General features: G+C 45.4%; 1 protein-coding gene across 2 annotated transcripts in view; it reads right to left on the bottom strand.

Annotated features, from left to right (window-relative positions):
• Positions 1–26732, bottom strand: part of CHST8 (carbohydrate sulfotransferase 8) — a 153921-nt gene that overhangs the window by 100126 nt on the left and 27063 nt on the right. The window contains exon 2 of one of the 2 annotated variants that reach the window (XM_063657511.1): positions 8395–8471. The exons of the other annotated variant lie outside the window; for it this stretch is intronic. The gene's annotated coding sequence lies outside the window, so the exon portion shown is untranslated. The remainder of the gene's footprint in view (positions 1–8394; positions 8472–26732) is intronic. 2 annotated transcript variants of the gene reach the window in all.

Here is a 26732-nt window from a genome sequence, read left to right as displayed (position 1 = left end):
CTTGACATTACCTGATTCTGAAATTGGCAAGCAATGCACATTTAAAAAAACTTACTTGAGCCTTATGTCCATGCTGGATTTGGCCTGAGGTCCACCACCCATTGCCCCCTCTATGATGAAAGAGGACTCAAGTGATCCTCCTGCCTCAGCCTCCTACGATGAAAGAGGAGGCAATGGGTGGACCTCAGGCCAAATCCAGCATGGACATGAGGCTTAAGGAGGAGCCTGGATTGGGGAAAGGCAGACGGTCCTGCTGCGCTGCCACTCTGGAGCTCCCGCAACCCAGAAGCCTGGACTGGGGAAAGGCATGTGACCCCTGGATGAGAACAATGCTTCCCAGTTCAAGGACTTTTGTGCAAAATCAGCTGAGGGAGAAAAATCCTCTGGGAAGAGAGGCTGCTACAGCCTCACTGGTCAGAAGCTGGTTCCTACAGCTCTGTGACCAGATGGCACTTAAACATGGTTGTTCGAGCCCCTCAGTCTGTGGACTTTGTTACGGCGGCCCCAGCTGATGACCTCAGCCCCTGTGACAGGAAGGCTCAGCCCTGACCTACAGGGCAGCCTCCTCAGTGGGGCAGGAAGGAGGCTGGGGTGTTGCCAGGAAACCAGCTCTTGCGTGGTTCAGTGGTTGCCATCAACCATGTGCAGTGTGAGACCACGCATTGGACACAAACTCTGCCTAGACCAGGATGTTTTTGGAAGTGAGAAACAGAAAACCCAGCTCATCAGGAAAATCGAGGCTCCACAGTGTCACTGGGGACCCAGGCTCTGCTAGTGGCTCTGCTCCTCTGCCCTTGGGGCAGGTTTTATCCTCAGAGAGCTCTCTTCATGGTTCAATGGCTACAGACATAGTCCAAGCTACAGGCATCCTCATTATGTCCAGTAGAAGGGAGGCAGCCCCCTCTGCAACCGGGGAACAAGCCCCTGGATCCTGAGCCAATAGAACTTCTTGACCCAGTGTGCCTGGGGCTGAGGGGATGCTCTGTGTTGGGGGTGGTGCAGGCCTGGCTGCTGGAAACAGTGGGATGAAACTGCCCTGGGGTCAGCTCCTCCCAGCTCAGTGAGTAGGAGACAAGAGGGATGGGGACACAGGGATAGCCACAGGGCCCACTACACATTCACTCCTTTGCTCCTGAGTGGACATATGTACACACATGTGTGAGCATGCAGGTGTGTCTCTACAGCTCCATCCTGTGTATCTGTGTGCCTGGGTGAGCACATGCTATAGACATGTGTGCACACATGTATAATCATTTCAGAAACTCCCACTCCTCTGCCTGGGGCCACCAGCTGGGAGTAGTCCAGCTACAGCCAGAACACACCCAGCTCCTGGCCAATGGGATAATGACCCTGGCAACCTTCACCCCAGCTCAGCAGGTCTTCCTCTTAGTTGCTGCCCAAGGTCAGGTCTGCTTCCTGGCAGAGGAAAGTGAGGCTCCCTTGTCTATGCAGCCTGGAGGGAAGGCGGTGGGAGGGTGGCCTGTGGTTGGGGGGACTCTGGAGTGGCGGCCCAGCAGGACCATCTGCCATCTGTGCCTCCCGCTCCTCTCCCTGCTCCATCCCCTCTCCACCCGCTCTCCGCCTCAGGGTGCATCACTCTGGAGACCCCTGGGAATTGGAAGCTAATTTTCCACGATCATTAGTGATGGAAAGCCCTCAGGTTCTGCCTTTAATTAAAGTCAAACGTGGGGCTGAGGAGAAGTGCTGCACTGCATGCAATCGTCCTCTTCCCACTTGTAAAAGCCATATGCAAATAATTAAGCCAGGCATGGGAGCCGTAATTAAAAATTTCACAGACCCCTTCATTAGCTGAGCAGTCTGCACAGAGGAGCGAGACCCAGCCCCTCCCCCATGCCGATGGCAGCTCCTGCAGATGGTTAATTGGGGCTGGGGGAAGTAGCAGGCCACATCTAGCAGTGCACCTGGCAATAAGCTGACAGGGCCCCTTCCCAGGCCGGCAGCGATGACTTCCCTCCTCTGTCCAGGAGGCCTCTAGCCAGGGCCAGAGCTCCTGGGGTGAAGTGGCTGAATCCCTCCATCCCTCCATCCTAGTGTAAGGAGACCCTAACCAAAATCTCCTAGCCTCCCCTGGCCCCAGCCCTGACTTGTGCATAGCTGGGACCTGCTGACAGAAGTGAGGAGAAAAGGCTGGGTGCGGTGGCTCATGCATGTAATCCCAGCACTTTGGGAGGCCGAGATGGGCAGATCACGTGAGGTCAGGAGTCCAGGACCAGTCTGGCCAACATGGCGAGACCCCATATCTACTAAAAATACAAAAATTAGCCAGACGTGATGGCGCGAGCCTGTATTCCCAGCTACCCGGGAGGCTGAGGCAGGAGAATCGCTGGAACCCGGGAGGCGGAGGTGGCAGTGAGCCAAGATCATGCCACTGCACTTCAGCCTGGGCGGCAGAGGGAGACTCTGTCTCAAAATCAAAAAAAAAAAAAAGAGTGGGAGAAGGGTCTCAGCTAGAGCCTAGAGACCCCTCCAGCTTGACCTTCTTGCAGCCCCTCCTCCCAGCATGCCCAGGAGGAAGGTGGGTTCAGCAGACCCATGCATTCTTCCAGCAAGTGCATGTCCTGGGGCCCTTCAACCCCTTCCACACACACAGACGTCCTCAGGCCTGGTGGCCACTGTGCAGGGAGTGCCACACTTGAAGACAAAAGCCCCAGACAGACAGGAGAGCCTCAGAACTGCGGGGGGGCGGAGGCAGGGAAATGTGTCTGACCACACTGTCCTACACGTTCTCTGGCCTCCACCACTCCCCCTGCCCCACCCAGGGTCCCCGGCTCCCACCTTCGGTCCCCGCCAATGTCTGGTTCACCTCATATCTGGAATTGATCCTGCCAGGCAAGTCACTACAGGCATCATCTCCAGTTACTCACTGACATTTCCAAATGAATATTCACTCGTCCCAATCACAGCTACTAGTTTTCCATCTGGCCTGATCAATGGGACTCCTCAGAAGGAGTCACGCTCACCAGAGGCACTGATCGATGTCTGGGAGGCTGCTCGGCGGGCGCGGGGACCAGCTGTGTCCTCCCAGCCATGACACCCGGACATTGGCCAGCTCACCTCGCCCACGGACCACACGGCCCTGGGCTGGGCCAGAGCTTCCACATGGCCTGGACTCCTACTCCTTCCGGTTATATACATAAACTGGAAGTGATTGCAGACCCAGGAAGTGGCTCCCCTTCTGAGGATTCAGGGGATCTCATGGGGTCACAGGAAGTGGTGGAGCTCGGCGTGTCCTGCCTGGGTCCATCCTCAGCCACAGCGTCACCCCACGTGATGTCTTCATCCAGGTCCCTGAACTCAGCCCTTCCCCATTCAGGCCTCTTCTTTCTTGGCGACTCAGAAAATGTCATTTCTCTTTCTTCCTCTCCTCTGTCAAACAGAGAGATGCAGGCTCCCCTGCCAAGGGTGGTCAGACATCCACGCCAAGCGTCCTGCTCTCAGAAGCTGGCCCAGGGCCGTCTCATCCTGGCTGACTCTCCACCTCATTTCTCATCGTTCCCCAACACTCTTGCTTTGACAGTCAGCTCCTCCGGTCCTGTGGGCCCCGACTGCCCGGCCAGTCAGAGTCCCTGCCCAGCTTCTCGTCCTGTTTCTCCGCATCTTCCCCATCGCAAACACATCTGCCTAAGAACTTGCACTTTCCGTCGCTGACATGAGATGGTACACAAGATGAAAAAATACTTTTGATGGGGGCCAGGCACAGGGTCTCACATCTGTAATCCCAGCACTTTGGGAGGTCGAGGCAGTTGGATCACTTTGAGGTCAGGAGTTTGAGACCAGCCTGGCCAACATGGTGAGACCCCATCTCTACAAAAAATACAAAAATCAGCTGGGTATGGTGGTGTGCGCCTGTAATCCTAGCTCCTGGGGAGGCTGAGGCAGGAGGATTGCTTGAACCCAGAAGGCAGAGGTTGCTGTGAGCTGAGATTGCGCTACTGCACTCCAGCCTGGGCAACAGAGTGAGATTCTATACCCCACCACACACACACACAAAAAGAGAAGAAATACTTTCAATGGAGAAGAGGATTCCACCACTTACATAAGCCATACATCTCTTTTACTTTTTGACCCTGTTTGATTTTTTAAAATTTAATATGAAACATTTCAGATATACAGAATATATATATGTATATATATATGCACGCACATATATATACATACATACACATACATATAGGTAAATAACATAAAGAAGAACCAGCACATTCATCACCCAAGCTTAAAGAATAAAACAATTACCAATACTTGGGGTTCCCTTTGCAACCCTCCTCCCCTCTGGAGGTAAACCACACGTGGTGAATATTTAATGAGCACCTGCTACATGCCTGGCATTATTCTAGGCAACTGGGATCCATTCATGAACAAAACAAAGATCCTGCCCTCATAGAATTCCACTCCAACCAGGAGAAAGGCAGATTATATATAACCTTAGAGGGTGAGAAATACTAAGGACAGAAGAAAAACACAGCAGGGGGAGGAGGACTGGGAGAGCTTGAGGCCAAAGGCGAGTATGTGGGAGGAGTTCTGACTGAGAAGGTAACACGTGAACCAAGGGTTATAGAGGGAATCGGCTGTGCAAGGGCCCTGGGGTGACAGCACTCTTGACACCCAGTGTGTCTGGAGAGACATAAAGAAGCACGAAAGAAGATATGGTCAGAGAAGCAATGGGGGGCAGTGATGTGGGCCACTCCAATGATTTTGGCTTTGACTCTGAATGAGACAGGAGTGGAGGGAGGACACTCTCTGACCTGGACTTCGGCAGGACCCCTCTTGGCCTTGGAGGAAGAGGCCAGGCAGAAACAGGGTGGCCTGGGAAGAGACAACAGCAACAGGATCGGTGAGAAATCTCGGGCCAGGATGTGGAAATCTGTCCACTGTTCTCATGTGAAAATTGGTGCTTTTCAAAGAAGGCTTTATTTGGATGTTGAAAATTACATAGTTTTTACTTTGATGCTGTGATATCAACATGTGTTGATATCACACTTGCTGGCCATGAGCTTTTCTGATGTGGATATTCTGGATCTTGAAAAAACTGTAATTCACTCTTCTCGGCAAGCTGGGCCCCCGCTGCTTGTTGTCATATCCAGAAACTCAGGAAACTTAGCTGCTCATTATATGTGAGTGAAATGGAAACAGAACAAAGGAACATATAGTGATGACTGGGAGAAGGAGGCTGGAACTGCCAGGATGCCTGGGTCCAGACTCTGGCTCCACCACTTACCAGCTACATAGGCTACTTAACCTCTTCATGCCTCAGTTTCCTCATCTGCAAAATGGGAGTAGTAGTATCTTGTGGCTACCTTGCAAGGTTATTATAAGGACAAAATGGGCAATAAGGGAGCAGTGCCTGGCATACAGGGAGTGTCGCTCATGTCAGTGACTACTTTGGGGGAGATGAACAGAGCCCCCCGATGTGCTCTCTCTCCGACAATTCCATCAACCTGCAGTTGGCAAAGGCTGAACACCTGCAAGTAAGGGGAGCAGTGGAAGCTTCTAATGGAGGTCTCTAGGAAATGTCTCAGGAGCTTGGGCTGCAGGCAGACCCACAGAAAAATGTGACGTTCCTGGAAAGGGCTTCCAGAAACTGGCCTGTAAACACTTCATCAGGAAGGGAAAATGAGCAGCCAATCTTGGCACCATGCCTCTGCAGCCAGCGCTGGCCCTGGGCTACCACTGCTGGTGTGCGTCAGGACAGGTGATGGGGTTGGTATTTTATGTTTACGCTCCGTGTCTGCAAAACTATTTCAATCATGTCTGCTGAGTATGCCAAGCACTATTCAGAATGATCAATTTTGAAAGTTTGGTGCAGTTGGTCTTTTCTCAGATGATTAAAAATATGGTAAACTTCAGTCCATAGACTCACCCAACATCTTTGACAATTTCAGTTCCGATCAGAAGAACCCAGTGTGCAATTTGAATTCACTGATATTCAACTTCACAGAATCAGGAAAACAGCAAGGCATTCAATGCATTGGGGTTTTGTTTTCGTTTTTGTGGGTTTTGTTTTTTTCTTTTCTTTCTTTCTGCTTAATTACTTTGCTAACAAGGTTGAAGTCTTCTAAAAAACTTGGCGAAATACTAGAAGCTGATGCTTGGCAGGAAATTATGGAGTATATTCTGCAAATATCTGTAAGGTTTCCCCTTGTATTCACACACATAGAAACACACACAATCCTTGTCTTGACTTCGGCATTTCTGGAACATCCCTAATGGAAGTTTAATATTATTTTCCAATTCGGCTCACTTAGAAGAAATTTGACTCCAGTTCAAAGACATAATCAATTCTATAGTTAGTCACCAAAGCTTAAGAAAACAGCATTTCCTCAATGATAGCATCTTCGGCCATGCCTCATGCATATCCACGTTGGTTCCCTTCATCATCCATTCATCACAACTAATAGTCAAATAATAGATTTGGGCTTTTGCAAAACTTGAAGACTGCCACCCTCACTAAGTTAACAGTTTGGCACTCCAGGCTGCCCTCACAGTTTCTTTGCCAAGTTAAGGTCTGGCTGCCCTCACTGCAGGTTTCATGGAAGTTTTCCAGGAAGGTGAGGATTTGTCTCCTCCAGGACTGCCAGGGTTTTGCACAGATGGGTGGCAGGCGTTTTGGATCCTGACGAGGTGTTTCATTGCTAATTTCTCTCATGTGAAGCAGAGAATGGAGCTTTGCAGGAAGAAATAAAAACCACAGGTTTTAGAATAAATTTCACATGATCTCGATCCAACATTATTTAAGGCACGAGAGTGGTTTGGCTTCACTGCCTGGAACTTGCCAGCACCTCCAGGAAGGTGCACGTCGCCATCTTTGCAATAGACATAAATCCATCTTTGATATGAGCTGCAAGTATCATTTTCAGCTACACCCACAAGGGACAAAGAAAACAAAAACGAGAGTCCTAATGTTCATGTTTGGTTTGCAGACGGCAATGTGAACTCTGTGACAACGTGAACTCTGTGGCCAGTAGCCAAAGGGTGATGGGGCAGGTCAGGCATCCAAGAAGCAGGCTCCAAGAAGCAGGGCTCCAAGAAGCACCCGGGCTCCAAGAAGCAGGAATGCGTGTGTGTGTCTGTGGGTTTGTTTAGCACAAAAGGTCATGAGCACAGTGCACTGGTGCCTGTGGCTGATGGGAACGATTCTGCTTAGGGGGGGCCCTTTGATTTCCCTCTCATAACATTAGAACCAACTTCAACTCTTGGAAAGGGTAAAACTAAGGATGCAACACAAATACATTTCCCGAGGCTCACGGACCCATTTTTGTGCTACTCTGTTATAAATACAAAAATCAAACTTTCTTCCTCTAAGCATATCCTCACATTCAAACAGAAAATGCTTGTTTTTGACCAGTGAGGGAACCACAGTATAAATGGCGACACACACGCACAAGAGTCCGTATGTCCTAATACGAGTGTCACGAAGCAAAATCTCAGAATCTCCAAATCTCTTTTATTCAAAATTCAGCAGAGCTCTACCCCCAGGAAAAAGACGAAAAGCCTTTATTTTTATCATTTGATTACAAAAATATAACTTTATATTTTGAAGCCCCCCACAAAAAAAGCCTCTCCAATTATTCAATATTCAAGTCTTACAACTCTTCCCTTCCCTCCTCAGAGATTCTCATACACTTGCCAGAGGGTCACCTGATCTGTTCTTCCTCCTCTCCACCTCCCTGGAGAATTGCTGCACTTCATGAACACTTCTGGGGTAGGTGGTAAGATGATTCCCCTATTTTTCCAAACCCTAATTGCTCGGAGGCTATCTTTCCCCCCTCACAAAGCCCAGACACCTCTTCCCATTTGACACATCTTTGGACAAGCTCAACATCCAATATGGTGGAGGTTGTATGTTCCCCCAGCTCCATGATGAAAGCCAGCGAAGGCTCTCTCAAGGAGGGCAGAGTGTTAGGCAGTGTGCATGGCATGGAAAACCCAGGGTCCCCAAGCTATACAAGCCTCCACCCCCTGGCAACAATCACACAGATGCAATTTAGTTAATTCCCTTCCACACCATCTCAACATTCCTGGCAGCCTCTCAAATAACTACAATAGCAGAAGGGGCAGAGTTATGGGGATGAAAGGACCTTGGGACCATTCTTTCTTCAGCAGAGACAATCAAAAACGGAGTGTCAGATGTGCTGTCTGACGCATTCATTCGGGGTTAGGCTCACTCTCATTCTTTTCCTCAGGCCCTGTTGTTTTAGGATATGAAGTGACTCTAAAAATGGCCGATGTTTTTCCCCCGACACAGGGGCATAAATCTACGTCTCCGGCGCTTTCTTTGTGGTATCGATTCTTCTGAGAATGAAGGCAGATGGTTCCGATATGGCATCATCTAATATTCCCTCAGCTTGATTTATAGATTTCTTTGTGCATTACCTGAACATAAACGAGTCTTGCATTATTTCTTGCGTACTTGTCAAATTAAGGTAAGATATTCTTGTTGACCTTTAAACCTAAAAAAAAATAAATAAATGTGTCTGAGACGTTTTCCAGCAAGCATTAAAATGAGCTGGGCTCTCAAATGCCCATTAAGAGGATGTAATTATGAGGGGAAGTGTCGTCTGTGCTGCGGGTAATGATTTAATTTTAGTTTTAATGCATTCGCTCAATGGAGGAAAAGAAAACAAGCTGGTTACGAATCATCTCGCAAAACAGACAAGAACAATTTGGCACCGTTTGTTCCTTAATTTACCAGAATGGGAAGGAGCTGGGGGAGCTTGCCACCCCAGCCTTCCAGAAGGAAGGAACACTTCTTGAAAGGTGCAGAGAGAAGTGGCAAAGCAAGAACCAAAATAGAGACAAGGTGGCCGTTTGCTGCGATGTTACCAAACAGAGCCAGCGCCAGCCGTCGGGCTGCGCGAGGGTGTGAATTGGATCTGACTTCAAGCAGGGGAGGAAATTCCGTTTGGGGCTGCAGGAAGGCTTTCTCCTACGTTATTTCTCCCACTTCCCTTCCCACAGCCAAACCTAGACCCAAGGAAAGGGTCTCTGGGCAACATCCACTTGTGGCTGACCACTGTTGGCCAGCACACAGGCAAAGGGGATGAATGTGCCCTTCACCCTCCGTCTGCAAACCCCATTCTTCAAGGTGAGGTGATGCCGGCTGCAGCCTCACTATGTGCAAACCTAGGTGCCTTCTCATGGGCACTCGATGCACACACACGCCTGTGATCACACAGGGGCTGGCCCCCAGGCTGGCTTTGGCATCCCTGGGGTCCTTTTCAGAAATATACCACCTAACTGTAATCCTAGCACTTTGGGAGGCCGAGGCAGGCAGATCACTTGAGGCCAGGAGTTCAAGACCAGCCTGGGCAAGGTAATGAAACCAGTCTCCACTAAAAATACTAAAATTAGCCGGGCATGGTGATGTGCGCCTGTAGTCCCAGCTACACGGGAGGCTGAGACGGGAGAATTGCTTGAACCCGGGAGGCGGATGTTGCAGTGAGCTGAGATCACACCACTGGACTCCAGCCTGCGTGACGGAGCAAGACTCCATCTCAAAAAAGAAAGAAAGAAAGAAAGAAAAAGAAAAATACCACCTAACAACTACTCTCTAATTAAGTCTATCTTCAAATCTCACTAACAAGAGGAATTCCACTGGTCATCCCACCAATACCCCCTCCTCCCACTCTCCCACCTCTCCCGGCACCCTCTTCCCTGATGCGCAGCCTCTGGGCTCCATCGGTCACCTTCCCCAGACCCTCCCACCTTCCAGTTCCTTCTCTTCTCTGCAGTGTAACTCTGCTGGTCTCCACGTAACCCCGTCCCTTCTTCCTGGACCCGTGAGCTCTGCCTCCTTTTTGTCATCACTGTGACTCTAGAAACGCAAGGCAGACAGATTTCTCCCGGTGAGGCTGGGAGGAGGAGATAGCGGAGTCCTTGTCTGCTAATGACTGTTTCTCTGCCACATCTATTTTCAGGGTCCACACACATGTACACACACACACACACGCGCGCACATGCTCACACTCAGCCTGGAGGGCTTCCACGGGCATGGAGGGGAGAAGAAAGTGCATCTTCCCTATGGGTACCCCCTGACTTTCACAGTCCTGTGGGGCATGAAGGGCTCAGTTCCAGATAAGACTGCTCCATCTCCAGCCACGTGACTAATTAGCATGGCCTACTTCGACAGGCACTAATGGGCCCTTCCTGTTGTGCAGCCAGCGTTGCTTCTTTCTCAGACCCCAAGGCACCTGCACAGACGTGACCCAGGAGAAAGCTGTGTGGGGCACAGCCGTTTCCGACACCCTGTCCCGGAGCCAGAGGCCTGCCTTTCGGCCTCCAGCTGCAGGGACGCCACTTGTCCTCTCCCAAACCTGAGGATGTCATTTTGTCCTTTGTCCACCCCAGTCTGACCTTGTCTGCTGCCTGCCCAGAGCTGGGTGGGTCAGTGGGGCCCTGATCACTTTCCCAGATGCCCACTGAGTGTGAATCATGTGCAAGCTCAGGCTTGAGGAAGGCCTGCCCACCCTCTCCACCCTCCACCCATCAGGAGTCACAGACGAAGTGTTCCTTGGGGGACCCTGCTCCTGGGTTCTGCAGTCCCAGCCTCACCCTGGTCCAGCAGGAAGAGGCTACAGGATTGTACTTGAGAAAAGCTTTTTTTTTTTTTTCAGTTTTGAAGATACTCAAACAATCCTTTCAACACGCTAGCTCTGATTAAATGTCCAACACATTTCCATCTTCCTCCATTTCCATACCCATCTGTGTCTTGCAATCCATTAAACCAGTGTTCGGCAAACTGTGGCCCGTGGACCAAACCCGCCAGCCACCTGTTCCTGGAAATAAAGTTTTATTGGAACACAGCCACGCCTGTTCTGTATCATCTGTGGGTGCCTTCACGTTATGATGGCAATTGAGTGATTTCCACAGTGACCTTTTGGTCCATGAAGCCTAGAATATTTACTCCATGGTCATTTACGAAAAAGTCTGCTGACCTCTGGCCTAAACTACGAATATAATTCACTCATAAATAGTCTGTCTGGCATAACAGATGCTAGTAAGGATATGGAGAAAGGGGAACTCTTGTACACTGTTGGTGGGGATGTAAATTAGTACAGCCACTATGAAGAACAGTATGGAGATTCCACAAAAAACTAAAAATAGAACTACCATATGATCCACTTCTGGGTATATAGCCAAAAGAAAGGAAACCAGCGTATCACAAAGATATCTACACTCCCACGTTTATTGCGGCACTAGTCACAATAGCCAAGATGTGAAATCAACCTAAGTGCCCATCAGTGGATAAACGGATAAAGAAAATACGGTACGTACACACAATGGAATAGTATTTAGCCATTAAAAAGAACGAAATCTTGTTATTTGCAGCAACATGGATGGAACTGGAGACCATTATGTCCAGTGAAATAAGCCAAGCATAGAAAGATAAATATCGTTATGTTCTCACTCATATGTGGGAACCAGAAAATTGGATCCCATGAAGACAGAGACAAGATTAGTGGTAACCGGAAGCTGGGAAGGGGATGGGGCAAGATAAAGGGGGGAAACAAGCAAATATATTCCCAACCAATTTTAGAAAATAATTTGAGATATTTAAGTACATGCATAAAAATGGCAGTATAATTTTTTTAAAATCATCTGTCAAATAACCTTTTGAGATATCCAGTGAACTTTTTTGGGTAAGCCACTTAACATAATCACTCAAAGAAATAAAAATGAAAATCCCAGAAGCTCAGGGTAAACCATATAGATTCCCAATTCTAAATCCATATATCTCTTTAAATTACACAAGTACACAGGAATGCATTCTCACAGGAAAAAACTTCAAACAATACAGTGGACGCAAAGATTCCTTTGAAAGTCGCCCCAATCCAGTCCACTCTGAACTGCGATCATTGGCATAATTCCTTTCAGACTTCTAGATATGAACTTACAAATATGTAAATAGAGGACATACAGTGTGGCTTTGTGTGTGTTTTCGCCATAAATGGTGTATATATGTACATATTGTGCTACGGTTTGGTTTTTTTCACTTAACAATACTGTTTAGACATCTTTCCCAGCAGTGCATATGAACCTACCTTATGCTTTTTATTTTACTTATTTATTTATTTATTTTTTGAGATGGAGTCTCACTCTCTCACCCAGGCTGGAGTGTGGTGGCGGGATCTCGGCTCACTGCAAACTCCACCTCCGAATTCAAGCGATTCTCCTACCTCAGCCTCTCAAGTAGCTGGGATTACAGGTGCCTGCCACCATGTCCTGCTAATTTTTGTATTTTTATAGTGACAGAGTTTCACCATGTTGGCCAGGATGGTCTCAAACTCCTGGCCTCAAGTGATCCGCCTGCCTCTGCCTCCCAAAGTGCTAGGATTACAGGCGTGAGTCACCGCACCTGGCCCCTCCTGCTTTTTAAATCTTTTTGGGGGACAGGGTCTCACTATGTCCCCCAGGCTGGAGGCAGTGGTGCCATCACAGCTCACTGCAGCCTTGACTTCCTGGGCTCAGGTGATTCTCCCGCCTCGGCCCCCTGAGTAACTGGGACCACAGGCAGGAGTCACCAGGCCCAGATAATTTTTAAGTTTTTTGTAGAGACAGGGTCTTGCTATGTTGCCCGGGCTCATTTCGAATTCCTGGGCTCAAGCGATCCTCCTGCCTCAGCCTACCAAAGTGCTGGGATTATAGGTGTGGGCCACCTGATGCTTTTTAACTGTCCAGAATATTTCAAAGTGTGGGTGTTGCAAAGTCCAATCTCCATGCACATAAACATCTGAAGCATCCATAACCAGCTGTTCTTCCCAGGAAGAAGGATCCTTTGTCCATGGGTCACTTCAGAAAGTGACTTTTCAGTGGATGGACGGCAGGCTCCGGCCACGCATCCCGTCCATTTGAAGATACCTCCACTCTGGTATATCAGAGAGTTCCTTGGTCTTCCTCTACAACTCAGACACCATCACGGGGTCTTTGTGTGACCCTGAGCCTTTCCTGGCAGAGTCCCTAAGATCCATGACTCCACACGCCCCATGCAAAGCAGTCTTTGAAAGGAGAATCACTGTGAATATAAATGACTGTCTCAGAAGCTTGACTTTTAAAAAAGGAATGTGGATCTGGTCCTTGCAAATATAAAACAGATTGAGAAGCTGAGCTTTGTGGAGTGACTTAAACAGGCATTCTGAGTTGGCACCCACTGGGAGCAGTGCAGCAAAGGTTGGCGTTCGGGAACAGGCAGAACCCAGAGCTGGGCTCGGGAACAATCCTCCCTGCCACCTTTTCCTCTCCTCCTCTTCCCCTCCTCCCTTCGCCACCTCCTTCCTCCTGCCCCTACACCTTTACCTCATCCGTTTGTTCCAGGAACCCTCACTGAGCACTCACTACGCGCTGGTCAATGCGTAACGCTGGGACTCCAGGCACCCCCTCACAGCATTCCCAGTGGGGCAAAGATAGTCCCTGAGCCAGGGACCACAGCATTGCCCTGGTCTGTGCCATGGAAGGCCCCCGTGCCAGGACAATCAAGGTGAGACCTAGAGTGGAAAGGCAGTAGGCAGGGGAGGGCACTTCCAGGCAAGGATGTAGCTGGGTGGGGAGTGATGTATGAAATTATCCTTTCAAGCTGGGTGCAGTGGCTCACACCTGTAATCCCAGCACTTTGGGAGGCTGAGACTGGCAGATCGTTTGAATCCAGGAGTTTGAGACCAGCCTGGGCAACACAGTGAAACACCATGTCTACTAAAAATACAAAAAGTAGCCAGGCATGGTGGCGCGCGTCTTAGTCCCAGCTACTGGGGGCTGATGCGAGAGAACTGCTTGAGCCCAGGAGGTTGAGGCTGCAGTGAGCCGAGGTCATGCCGCTGCACTCCAGCCTGGGTGACACAGTGAGACTCTGTCTCAAAAATAAATAAATTTTAAAAAGAGAGAAAAAAAGAAATCATCCTTTCATTTATTTATTTTTGAGACAGAGTCTCACTCTGTTGTCCAGGCTGGAGTGCGGTGGTGCAACCCTATCTCACTGCAGCCTCAAACTCCTGGGCTCAAGTGATCCTCCTGCCTCAGTCTCCTGAGTAACTAGGACTACAGGCACACACCACCATACCCGCCTATTTTTTTTTCTTTTCTTTTTTTTTTTTTGTAAAGATGAAATCTCCCTATGTTGCCCAGGGTGGTCTCGAACTCCTGGCCTCAAGTGATCCGCCCACCTCAGCCTCCCAAAGTGCTGGGATTAAAGGCATGAGCCATCGTGCGTGGCTGAAATTGCCCTTTTAAAAACGCCTCTTGGACTGCTGGTGAAGAACAGGTGAGAGGCAGCTCCTCTGCCCATTCAGGGGGAGCCAAAGGAGCAAGGGTCCCCGTGCAGTGGGGGCAGGAACTGAACAGCCTGCAGGGCGGAATGTGGTGAGGCAGTGGGCATCACCTCTTTTCTGATGGTCCAGCCATGGGGGGCTGGGCCACCCACTGTGCAAAGGGCTCGATGGACCCTCCATGGGGAAAGACAGAGGGGCTCCGTGAGTGCGGAGCTTTGCTTACAGAAGTTACCTCCATAAAGGTGACCTCCACAAGGGACCAGAGACAGAGGACTCGGGTGAAAATCCCACTGGGTCGCATACATGAGCTCAACCTCAGTTCAGGGCTTTGTTGTGAGAAGTGAAAGATAACACAGTGATGTTTAACTGCTCAGAATATTCCAAGGTGCAGGTGTTGCCAAGTCCAATCTCAATGCACACAAACATCTGAGCATCCGTAACCTGCTCTCCTTCTTCCCAGGAAAGGGGATCCCTTGTCCACAGGTCACTTGGGAAAGTGAGACTACAGGTGCACACCACCACATCCAGCTCATTTATTTTATTTTATTTTTGTGGAGACAGGGTCTTCTGAACTCCTGGGCTCAACCCAATCGGGTGCTGGGCATGTCAGCCAGCCGGTCAGTGCACCAAGTCCCTGTGCCTCTCAGACAAGAGGGGGCATAAGAAGTCTCTCTCCAGAACCCAACTCCCAACCCCAGCCCACCAAACACACAGGCCAGGCTGCTAGTGATGCAGGACAGGTGGGCCCCAAAACTGGGGCTTAGCCTGGGAAGGTCTTTGGCTTCACACACCCTTGAAAAGAATTTAAAGGTAAACAGGTGGTGTTAGACAGCAATCTTATTGAACAGTACTGCTCCTTGTGAAGCAGGGCTAACTCACAGGCAGTGCACCTAAGGCATTGGCTGTTGACAACCGTATTTATATGCATTTATACCCACTTTCAATCGCATGCAAACTGAAATTGAAAGGAGGCAGGTTAATGCAAATCAAGGGGTGGGTTATTTAGAGCTTTGCAGGAAAGGGGCAGTAACCTCCGGGTTGCTGATGTGAAAGGGGCGGCAACTTCCGGGTCATTGCCATGGCATTCGTAAACTGTCATGGCGCTGGCAAGTGTGTTTTATGCTAATGGGCAATGAGGGCAGCCAGGGACTGCTTTTGTCACCATCTGCTGGTTTCCACCAGTTTCTTCACTTCAACCTGTCTGGACCAGATCTTGTTTTGGTCAGCAAGGTTGTGACCAGAAACGAGTCCTGCCCATCTCCTACCTCACAAGCACCACCAGCTCTCTGCCCCCACAAAGGGCATCAAGGGGGCTGGAAACATTCTTTCCTTCCAAGAGCGGCGCAGGAATGGACAACATTCACCTCCAGTAAGCGTGAGGCTGGAGCTAAGGAAGGAAGTTAAGCTGAGTAGTCAGGAAAAGAACTTCCATGCCTAAAAAAGCAGCTGCAGAGGGGATCTAAGAGATGGTACAAATGGCAACTAGCATCATTGATTGAATCACTTTCCCTCCCAAATTTCCACCAAAAAGAGCAAAACGATATAAAAATGGGGTGAGGGGTGGGGCCTGTATCCACAGAGGACAGCTGGTCAGACACAGCAAGAAGCCCTGCAGGCTACCACAGACAGCCTGTGAGGAAGGCTGGGCAGCCCCTCAGGGGCCAGGAAGCCTGGCAGAGCCCAGAGCCCAGTTGTGAGGTCCCCAAAAGCTTCAGGAGGATTCCAGGGATCAGCCCCGTGGAGTGACTGCCATGAAAAGGCACCTGTACATCTCACAACATAGCTTCCAAGTCTACAAAACAAACAATTAGGGCAAAAGAAGGGGACTTGATAAATCCCGACACATAAAGTTTTTAACACTCTTTATTATTATTATTTTTTTTAAACAGGGTCTTGCTCTGTCACCCAGGCTGGAGTGCAGGGGTACGATCACGGCTCACTGCAGCCTCCACCTCCCCAGGCTCAGGTGATCCTCCCACCTCAGCCTCTTGAGTAGCTGGGATTTCAGGCACAAGCCACCTTTCCTGGCTATTTTTTTAAGTTTTTTGTAGAGACAAGATCTCTCCAACTCCTGGGCTCAAGCAGGCCTCCCAAAGGGATTACGGGTGTGAGCCACTGTGCCTGGCCTTAACACTTTTTAAATGAACAAATTGTGCAAACAAAATTGAGATTATTAAGGATTCAACAGACAAAATCTGGCACTCCCTCTCACGTTTTTGTGCTCAGCAAACAGAATATAGTTTACTTACAGATTATTTAGCAAAATGGACTTATATTGGACTACAGGAAAAAAATCTCAATAGAAGTCATTACCTGGCTGGTCGTGGTGGCTCACACCTGTAATCCCAGCACTTTGGGAGGCTAAGGAAGGTGGATCACCTGAGGTTAGGAGTTCGAGATCAGCCTGGCCAACATGGTGAAACCCTATCTCTACCAAAAATACAAAATTAGCTGGGTGTGGTGGCACTTGCCTGTAATCCCAGCTACTCGGGAGGCTGAGGCAGGAGAATCGCTTGAACCCGGGAGGCAGAGGCTGCAGTGAGCCGAGATTGTGCCACTGGACTCCAGCCTGGGCAACAGGAGCAAGACTCCATCTCAAAAAAAAAAAAAAGTCATTACCTAACCATGATGCAATAAAAATAGAATCTACCAAAAAAAGAGAAATAAAATTGTTGGCTACAGCATTGTTTTTAGTAGAAAAGTATAAATTTCCATTAGAAGAAGAATAGTTAAACAAACTATTAAAAATAATAAATGTTTAAATGAATAAATCCACACTTTGGAATCCGAGGCAATTGTTAAAAAGAAGCACCCCATTCATCTAATATGGAGTCCTAAAAGAAGAGAACAGGGTTCTGGTAGAAAAAGTAATAAACTGAGAGGACAATGGCTGAGAATGTTCCAGAAAAATGTACACAAACTGCTAAACAGTAAAAATAAATTTGTAATCTTAGTAAAACTCCAGAATATCAAAACAAAGAGAAAAACCTCAAAGTTTACAGGAAGAAAAGAGAGACTTACCAACAGTTAGAACAGCTGTAAACATTCTGGCATCAAGAGATGCCCAGGAGACAATGTAGTAATATAATATTTTTATAAAGTGCTACGGGAAAGTAAAGGTCATCCTACTCAATTATTCAGGAATGAGGGCAAAATAAAGACATTTTCAGACATCCAAAACTAAGAGGGCTTTCCCTGAAATTGAATTTTAAGGGATACATTTTGGCAAGAAGAAAAATGAACCCACAGAGAAGGAGTGAGATTTAAAATACACGAACATTGGTATAATTTATAAGTACATTTAATTAACTATCTACTGTAAATATGGGTTATTTTGGGACGGAGTTTCACTCTGTCACCCAGGCTGGAGTGCAGTGGTGTGATCTTGGCTCACTGCAATCTCTGCCTCCCGAGTTCAAGTGATTCTCCTGCCTCAGCTTTCCAAGTAGCTGGGATCACAGGTGCACACCACCACACTTGGCTACTTTTTGGATTTGTGATAGAGACAGGCTTTTACCATGTTGGCCAGGCTGGTCTCGAACTCCTGACCTCAGGTGATCCACCCATCTTAGCCTCCCAAAGTGCTGAGATTACAGACGTGAGCCACCACACCCAGCCCTACTGTAAATATTAATGATACTTTTTTGTATTAAGGTGGGAAAAATTCTCAATTATAACAATAAGGAAGACAAGAGAGAATGCTCAGTGTACAGTTCTGGTGTGCAAAGGTCCTTGCTTGTTTTGGAGGATAACAGAGATAATAACTTTAGAATTGCTAAAAAATTTATAGTTAAGTATGTATGTTGGCTGGGCACAATGGCTCACGCCTGTAATCCCAGTGCTTTGGGAGGCAAAGGTGGGAGGATTGCTTGAGCCCAGGAGTTTGAGACCAGCCTGGGCAATATAGTGAGACCATGTCTCTGCGAAAATAATTAAAATATTAGTTGAGTACTGTGGTGTGTGCCTGTATTCCCAGCTATTTGAGAGGCTGCTGTGAGAGGATCCCTTGAGCTAGGAGGATGAGGATACAGTGAGCTATGATTGCACCACTACATTCCAGCCTGAGCAACAGAGCAAGACTTTGTCCCTTAAAAATAAGTTTGTGGCCAGGTGTGGTGGCTTATGCCTGTAATCCCAACATTTTGGGAGGCTGAGGTGGGCGAATTGCTTAAGGTCAGGGGTTCGAGACCAGCCTGGTCAACATAATGAAACCCCCATCTCTACTAAAAACACAAAAATTAGGCAGGCGTGGTGGTGTGTGCCTGTAATCCCAGCTATTTGGGAGGCTAAGGCAGGAGAATTGCTTGAACCTGGGAGATGGAGGTTGCAGTGAGCTAAGATTGTGCTACTGCACTCCAGCCTGGGCAACAGAGCAAAAGTCCATCTCAAAAAAAAAAAAAAAAAAAGTGTGTATGTGTATGTGTGTATATATATGTGTATGTGTATGTGTATATGCGTGTGTGTTTGTGTATGTATGTGTATGTGTGTATAAGTATATGTGTGTTTGTGTGTGTGTGTGTAATAAAGCAAAAAGTGGCAATCACAAGGAAAATTAACAAATCCACCATCAAAATGGAAGGTTTTAACAGGTCCCAATGCAGTAATAGAACACCCAGCAATGAGACTTGAAAAGCACAATTTCAACACTGATTTTACATAGGCCTGTGTGTGATATGCATATATAACATATAGAATGCATAGAAATATACATATTCCTGTAACTAGCAAATATAGAAGATAGATTATAAATGATAAATAATGATACATTATAAATAGATAAACGTTGTTTCACGCACCTATAAAACATTTATAAAAACTGACCACACATGTCTGTAATCCCAGTACTTTGGGAGGTCAAGGCAGGAGGGTCACTTGAGCCCAGGAGTTTGAGACCAGCCTGAGCGACACAGGGAGTTGCCATCACTACAGAAATATTTTAAAAATTAGCCGGGTGTGGTGGTGTGCGCCTGTGGTCCCAGCTATTTGGGAGGCTGAGGTGGGAGGATCGCCTGAGCCCTGGATTTCAAGGCTGCAGTGAGCCATAATTGCACCACTGCATTCCAGCCTGGGTGACAGAGCAAAGCCCTGTCTCAAACAACAAAACAAAAACCAAAAAAATGAAGCTGACCACATATCAAATACCAGGTTACAATGTATTTCAGGGAACTATTACGATACAGATCACGTTCTCTGACCGCAATGCTCTCACACTGATAGACAAATAATCTCCCTGTTTCACACATTCTAAGATGTACCTTATTTTTTCACATCATCTCTGAAACCAGAATGATTCTTATAACTGACGGGATGTTACAGTTTAACGAGCAATGGGTCTTTTTTTCCCTTTCGTTAGCGGTATAAAAAATAATTGGAGTCCATTACAATCAACAGCATTTTAGATTTTATGAAAATATGGTAGTTTTTAAAAAATGTATGGGATACATTACTATCTAACTAGAAATTAATAACAAAAGAAAAAATAAAAAGCTTTAAAGTACCCTCCTGAATACCTCTCTTGTATCAAGGAGGAAATAAAATGAGCAATTTTAGACTACAAAAAATTATGCTAATGACAATTTATGCATACCAAAATTTACGGGATGTGGCCAGAACTGTACTCAGAGGAAGCGTCATCAGTTCAAATGTTTTATTCGTAAAGAAGAAAGATAATACATGACCTGGACAGACATTCAACTTAAACAATTAGAAAAAGAACAAGAAAATAAGCCTTAACAAGTCATTAAAGATAATAGGAGGAAGTCCTGATTTTTAAAAGAGTTTAACAGCAGGATGAATAAATAAATTCAACAGCTGCTTCTTAGAAAAGGCCAATGAAATCAACAAATCTCTGGTAAAGTCTAACCAAGAAAAGAGAAAAAAACAACATTAATGAGAAGAGAGATAAGTAGAGATGCAAAAAAATTTATTAAAATATAAGAATACCACATAGAATTCTCTGCTAATAAATTTTAAAATCTTGATTAAATGTGTGATAGTCTAGGGAAGCAAAGTGATACAAACTGATTTAAGAAGTAGAGAAGCTGAATGGAAAATATATGTGGAAAACAGTCCTCCCCACCCCCAAAGGCACTGTCCTCAGACAGTTTCAAACCTTCAAGGAACAGACATTTTCTATGCTATTTAAAATGTTCCAGAGGATAAAGAAAAGAGAAAAACTTCCTAATTAATTTTATGAATAACACATAACCCTGGTACCAAAATCTGCCAAAGATGAAACAAAAATAAAATCACAGACTAAATCTTGCTTGTCACTATAGATGCAAAAATCCTAAATAAAAGACATGGAAGGCTGGGCGTGGTGGCTCATGCCTGTAATCCTAGCACTTTGGGAGGCTGAGGCGGGCAGATCTCTTGAGATTAGGAGTTCGAGACCAGCCTGGTCAACATGGCAAAACCCTGTCTCTACAAAAAATGCAAAAATTAGCCAGGCATGTTGACAAGCACCTGTAGTCTTAGCTACTCAGGAGGCTGAGGCATGAGAATTGCTGAGGCGGAGGCTGCAGTGAGCTGAGATCACACCACTGCATTCTAGCCTGGGCAACAGAGCCAGACCCTGTCAGACTCCTGGGCTCAAGCGATCCTCCCACCTCAGCCTCAAAAAGCACTGGGATTACAGGCTTGACCCACCATGTCTGACCAGATAAAAATCATTAGATACAAAGCTAAGCTTCAGGAAAGAAAAGGAAATCCTCAGAGGCATGAGCTGGAACAATGAACTGTCAGCAGGTGCTCCAGAAGTCCTGAGCACAGATGGCAGACCCTAGAGGTCAGGGCCTGGGGCATTGGTGCCCACAGGAGATTCAATCGGGGCCCTCATAAGATGAGGAACTGGAACTGAGTTACTGCACAAAGCTAGGGCTCTAGAAGGGCTCACACCTCAGTGAAATGGAAGCCTAGAAAACTCAAACCCTGTCTAAAAGAAAATATTTTTATATTTTCATTCTGGGAGGCAGGGGGAAGCGCCCCAGAATGAAAAGAATCCCAAGCCTGAACCGTGGCTGTGGAGTTCAAATTTACGTAATCAATATGGAGCCAGAAATAGTAGGAAAAATAAGTCCCAAACTGATGCACCCATGGAGGCTCCCAGCAGAAACAATTTTTGAAATGTTCTGAAGCAACATCTCCACAACCTAGGAAGCACAGGGCTACCAATGTTTAAAAGTCAACAATCTTAAATTAGTTTGGATAATTTTTGCTTCCCTAGAATATTGCACAGAAATTATAATCTGCCAAAGGAAATGATTCGCCATGAGGAAAAACAAGCTGATAAACAAGCAGAAAGACTAGAATCCAAGATAAGGGAGAAACCTGATTTATGCTAATCTATCTATTGTTTATGTTAACATTTATATTTTAAATTATAAAATGAGTAAAATAATAAAACAGGCATGAAAGAACAGGAAACTACAGGAAACACGCATGTAGATTTCAACACTCTCCGTAGAATTCCAGGAGATGAAAAATATAGTGATTAAAATTAAAAACTCATTGCTAGGATTTCAGAACAGATTAGTAAACTAGGAGATATGGTGATCCAGGGGGTGAATCTAACATAATCACCCAGAATGCAAACATGGAAAAACATGAATCTGAATTCCAAGGAAGAGAATAGAATGAGAGGGTCCAAAATAAAACTGATAATCATAGACTCTGGCCGAAATGCATCCCCAGGGACTAAAACAAAGGCAGGGTCCTTCCGGATCACTTACACTAATGACTTCTAGGCAACTGTGTCAGTGTCAGTACAGAGTCTCTAGGGCACTCAACATTAATCACCAAGGCTTACGTAGAGCTGACCATGTGCCAGGATCCATTTTAAACACCTTATATACATCAACTTATTTAATTCTCACAACAACCTAAGAGTTTGGTAATATTATTATCTCCATTATATAGATGAGTAAACTGAGGAACTGAGTTTAAGTAATTTTCCCCAGCTATTAAGTGTTGGAGTAGAAGTCAGATGCAAGAAACTGTCTCCAGAGTCCGTGTTCTTAACCACCGTGCTTTACTGTCCTTCATACATGTGACTTGCATTTCAAAGGCTAATATTGAGAACAGGGTCAAGGAACTGTTTGAAGAGATGATGACTGAAAAAATTTGCAGAACTTAAGAAAGCCATGAGTCCTAACAGTGAATAAGTGCCTCAACTTCCTAGTAGGAAAAATAAAACTATACACCTAGAGTTAACTCGGTGAAGCTGAAGAATATGAAACAGAGAAAAGTCACAAAAATAACCAGAAAGACATTATATACAAAGGACTGACACACTAACTCTCATCTTCTTTGAGGAGCAGAGGGGACCCAAAAACAATGAATAAGGCTTCAGAGAGCTAAAGGAAAATAACTATCATCCCAGAATTCTATACCCAGCTCAACTATGCAGGGAAAAATAATATTTAAATGAACAAAGTCCAAGAGAGTTTACACAGGACTTCCCTGAAAGAACTACTAAGGGGTTATGTGAGGCAGTTGAAAATGGAACTCTCACACACACAAAGAAAAGAGTAGAATGCAATAAGCAAGAGTGAGAAAAGAAATTGGTAAACAGCTGTAAGTTGAAATAATCAACATTAATAATGATTTTTTTAAATTGGGGAGTTTATAAATAATATGGTACTATAATTAGACAACAAAAGATACAGGATGGGAGTATGATCAGAATTAAAGTGTTCCAAGATCATTATGTTGTTTTGAAGGAAAGTAGACATTTTTATTTAAATCATATTGTGTTAAACCAAGTGTGTATATTAGCAACATACAGGTAAACACTGGAAGAATAAAAAATAGAAAGTGTAACTTCCAAACCAGTAGAGGGACTAAAACAAGAGTAAAGTACATACAATCAATCCTTTAGAAATCAGGATAGATTTTAAAAAGAAACAGTGAAAAAACAAGTTAAGTAGGAAACACAAAATAAAACAGAAAAAAGAAAATATATAGTCCGGGCTCAGTGGCTCATGCCTGTAATCCCAGCACTTTGGGAAGCTGAGGTGGGCGGATCCCCTGAGGTCAGAAGTCCGAGACCAGCCTGGCCAACATGGTGAAACCTCATCTCTAATAAAGATACAAGAATTAGCCAGGCGTGTTGGTGGGCACCTGTAGTCCCAGCTACTCAGGAAGCTGAAGCAGGAGAATCGCTTGAACCCAGGAGGCAGAGGTTGCAGTGAGCTGAGATTGCGCCACTACACTCCAGCCTGGGTGACAGAGCAAGAATCTGTCTCAAAAAAAAAAAAAAAAAAAAGAAAAAATATAAATAAACCAGTAACCACAAAAAAAAAAAGAAAACCAACTAAACTTACTAGAGAGACACTTTCAAAACATGATGACACAGAAATGTTGAAAGTGAAGCGACATACCAAAGATAAACCAGACAAAAGAACAAAGACAGAGTTGTTTTGTAATATTAATATATGGTAAAATAGAATGTAAGGCCAAAAAAAAAAGCATTGATGGGATTTAAAAGAGTTATTACACAAAGAAAAAGGAAATAATTCACTAGGAAGGCATAATCATCTTGAACCTATATGCACCTAATAACATTGCTTTACAAAAAAAATAGTCAAAGTTGATAAAATTACAAAGAAAATGAACAAATTCATAACCATATTGACAGATCTTAACACATCTCACTCTGATGTTGATAAATTAAGCAGCCAAAAAAAAATTAAGAATATAGAAGATACAAACAATATACAAGACTGAGCTAAAGAATGTATATAGGTACCGATCTATATAGAATTCTGAACGCAACTATTAGAGGAGACATATTATTTCCAACATAATGGGACAGAAAAATCATCATATGCTAACCAGGACACAAAGGAATTCTCCACTAAAATTAAATAATCAATAGCATGCAATTTTATCACATTGCACCACAATCTCTGCAATTTTATCGCATTGCACCACAATGCAATAAAATTAGAAACTTGTTTTTTCAAAAACAGAAAAGAAAAAAATGCTCTTGAAGTGTTTGCATCCAAATAATTCATGAGTCAAAGAATCACAAGGAAATGATAAAACCTATTGGCTATTGAACAAGCAATATGATGAAATAATTATGTACACCAACAAATTAAGATTTAATTCAGAAATGCAGTACGGAATGGCTTAATATTAGCCATATTATAAATATTAATATGGTTTGCTGCATAAATAGATCAAAAGACAAAAAAACCACATTTATGTCTATAGATTACATACATTTGGGGGTAAAAAGAGTCCTCAATTATTTATAAACACTAGTAACATAGGACACTTTTTTTTTTAAGTTTAAAAGATCTCATCCCATAGATACAATCATGATTAATGGTGAAATATTAAAGTCAGGAATACAACAAGAGAAGCCCACTGTTATTTAACATTGTCTAGAAAACACGTGCCAATTTACCTAGAAATGAAAATTAAATAGAAAGCATAAATCTGTAGAAAACAGAAAGGAGAAAATCTTCATGACCTTAGGTGGGTCTAGACTTTCTTAGACACAATACCAAAAGCATAAGCAATACAAATGAAAATAAGATAAATTGGATTTTATCAAAATTGAAAACTTTTGTACTGCAAATGATACCATCAAGAAAATATGGCAACCCACGGAACAAGATAAAATTTGCAAATCATATATTTAATATGAAACTTGTGGCCAGGTGTGGCGGCTCATGTCTGTAATCCCAGCACTTTGGGAGGTTGAGGTGGGCAGATTACCTGAGGTCAGGAGTTCAAGACCAGCCTGGTGAAACCCCCATCTCTACTAAAAATACAAAAATTACCCATGCATGGTGGCACATGCCTGTAGTCCCAGCTACTTGGGAGGCTGAGGCAGGAGAATCGCTTGAACCCAGGAGGCAAAGGTTGCAGTGAGCCAAAAATCACACCACTGCACTCCAGCCTTGGCAACAGAGCAAGACTCTGTCTCAAAATAAAACAAAAACAAAAAAAATAACCAGGTGTGGTGGCGGGTGCCTGTAATCCCAGCTACTTGGGAGGCTGAGGCACGAGAATCGTTTGAACCTGGAGGAGGAAGTACCAGTGAGCCAAGATCACACCACTACACTCCAGCCTGGGCAACAGAAAGACTATGTCTCAAAAAAAAGAAAGAAAGAAAGAAAAAGAAAAAGAAAAGAAAGAAAAAGAAACTTGTATCCAGAATACATTTAAAAAAAATCCTTCCAACTTGATAATTTACAAAATTTAACAACTCAATTAATTTATGGGCAAAGGATCTGAGTAGATCGTCTCTGAGAACTAAAAAGAAAATCCTAAGCCCCCCAACTGAATAACCAGTCCCTCTCTTGGCCAAGAGGAACCCAGAGAAACCTTAAAAACTGTGTTCCTGGCCATGCCGGGACGGGAGGTTGGACACACACCTCTCCCTTGCTAACCACCATTAGACTTCCTCTCCTAAGAGTGACTACAGCAGGACTCACAACCCTTTTGTGGTTTAGACACATCAACTGACCAGCATGAACATTAACACAGAGATCATAAGACTCACAGAACAGACTCTTTGTGGCAGTAAGACACCAAGTTATAAACATTACCTAAGGCCATGCCAGGCAATGATAAAGTCACACACCCCTACACTTTTTATACTACTATTTATAAAAAATAAACTATGCTCTAACTGCCACAGGAGTTTCTTCTTCTCTAGCAGCTAAACAAGCACTGGTTTGGAGATAAACAATACTGAAACAATTGCAGCTTACCCACCGCCAGGCACTAACTGACCCCCTACTCCTCTGATTTACCAGCCATAACTGCAGCTTTGATTGGACAAGAGACTGATTTCAGTAACTTTCTCCTGATAAGAGACTACCCACCATGGCCTGGTTCTGGCCGGTTTACAGAGGCTGCTGTGCACTGAATACCTTCATGTCCTTTTGACATGTAGGGTCTAACTGTAATGCATTTAAATGCAAAGTCTGCTACCCAAGGTAAACAAGGTAAACATGGGACGCATGTAACATGCATGTTTGTTCAGTATGTATGCGTCCAGAACCCCCTCATGAATGTTCGTAGTTCTTCCTGTAACGTGCTGAATATGTGTATTTGGCCAGCCCGTTCAGCATAAATTCCTGTTCCACCCTGCCCTCCCTCGAAGTGCTTGCTTTCGGTTTTCAGGTGGAGGCTGCGCTTCCAGCCTGTAGGTTGTGAACCCCTTCTTAAGAAATAAAGTTCTCCTTTCTAAGTCTATAAATTATGTGTTTTTTCAGCTGACATCTCCAAAGACATCCAAGTAGCAAATAAGCATGTGAAAAGATGCATCCCCAATGAGATACATCATTACTCATTGGGGAAATGCAAACCCAAACCACAGTGAGATACTAGCACACAAACACTAGGATGGCTGTGATCAGAAGGATAGACAGGCCGGGCACAGTGGCTCATGCCTGTAATCCCAGCACTTTGGGAGGCTGAGGCGGGCAGATC

This window comes from Pongo pygmaeus, chromosome 20 (assembly GCF_028885625.2).
Source record: "Pongo pygmaeus isolate AG05252 chromosome 20, NHGRI_mPonPyg2-v2.0_pri, whole genome shotgun sequence".
In the NCBI taxonomy this organism is placed as follows: Eukaryota; Metazoa; Chordata; class Mammalia; order Primates; family Hominidae; genus Pongo; species Pongo pygmaeus.
The sequence above is the reverse complement of the archived record's forward strand: the minus strand, read 5'-3'. Positions and strand labels throughout refer to the sequence as shown.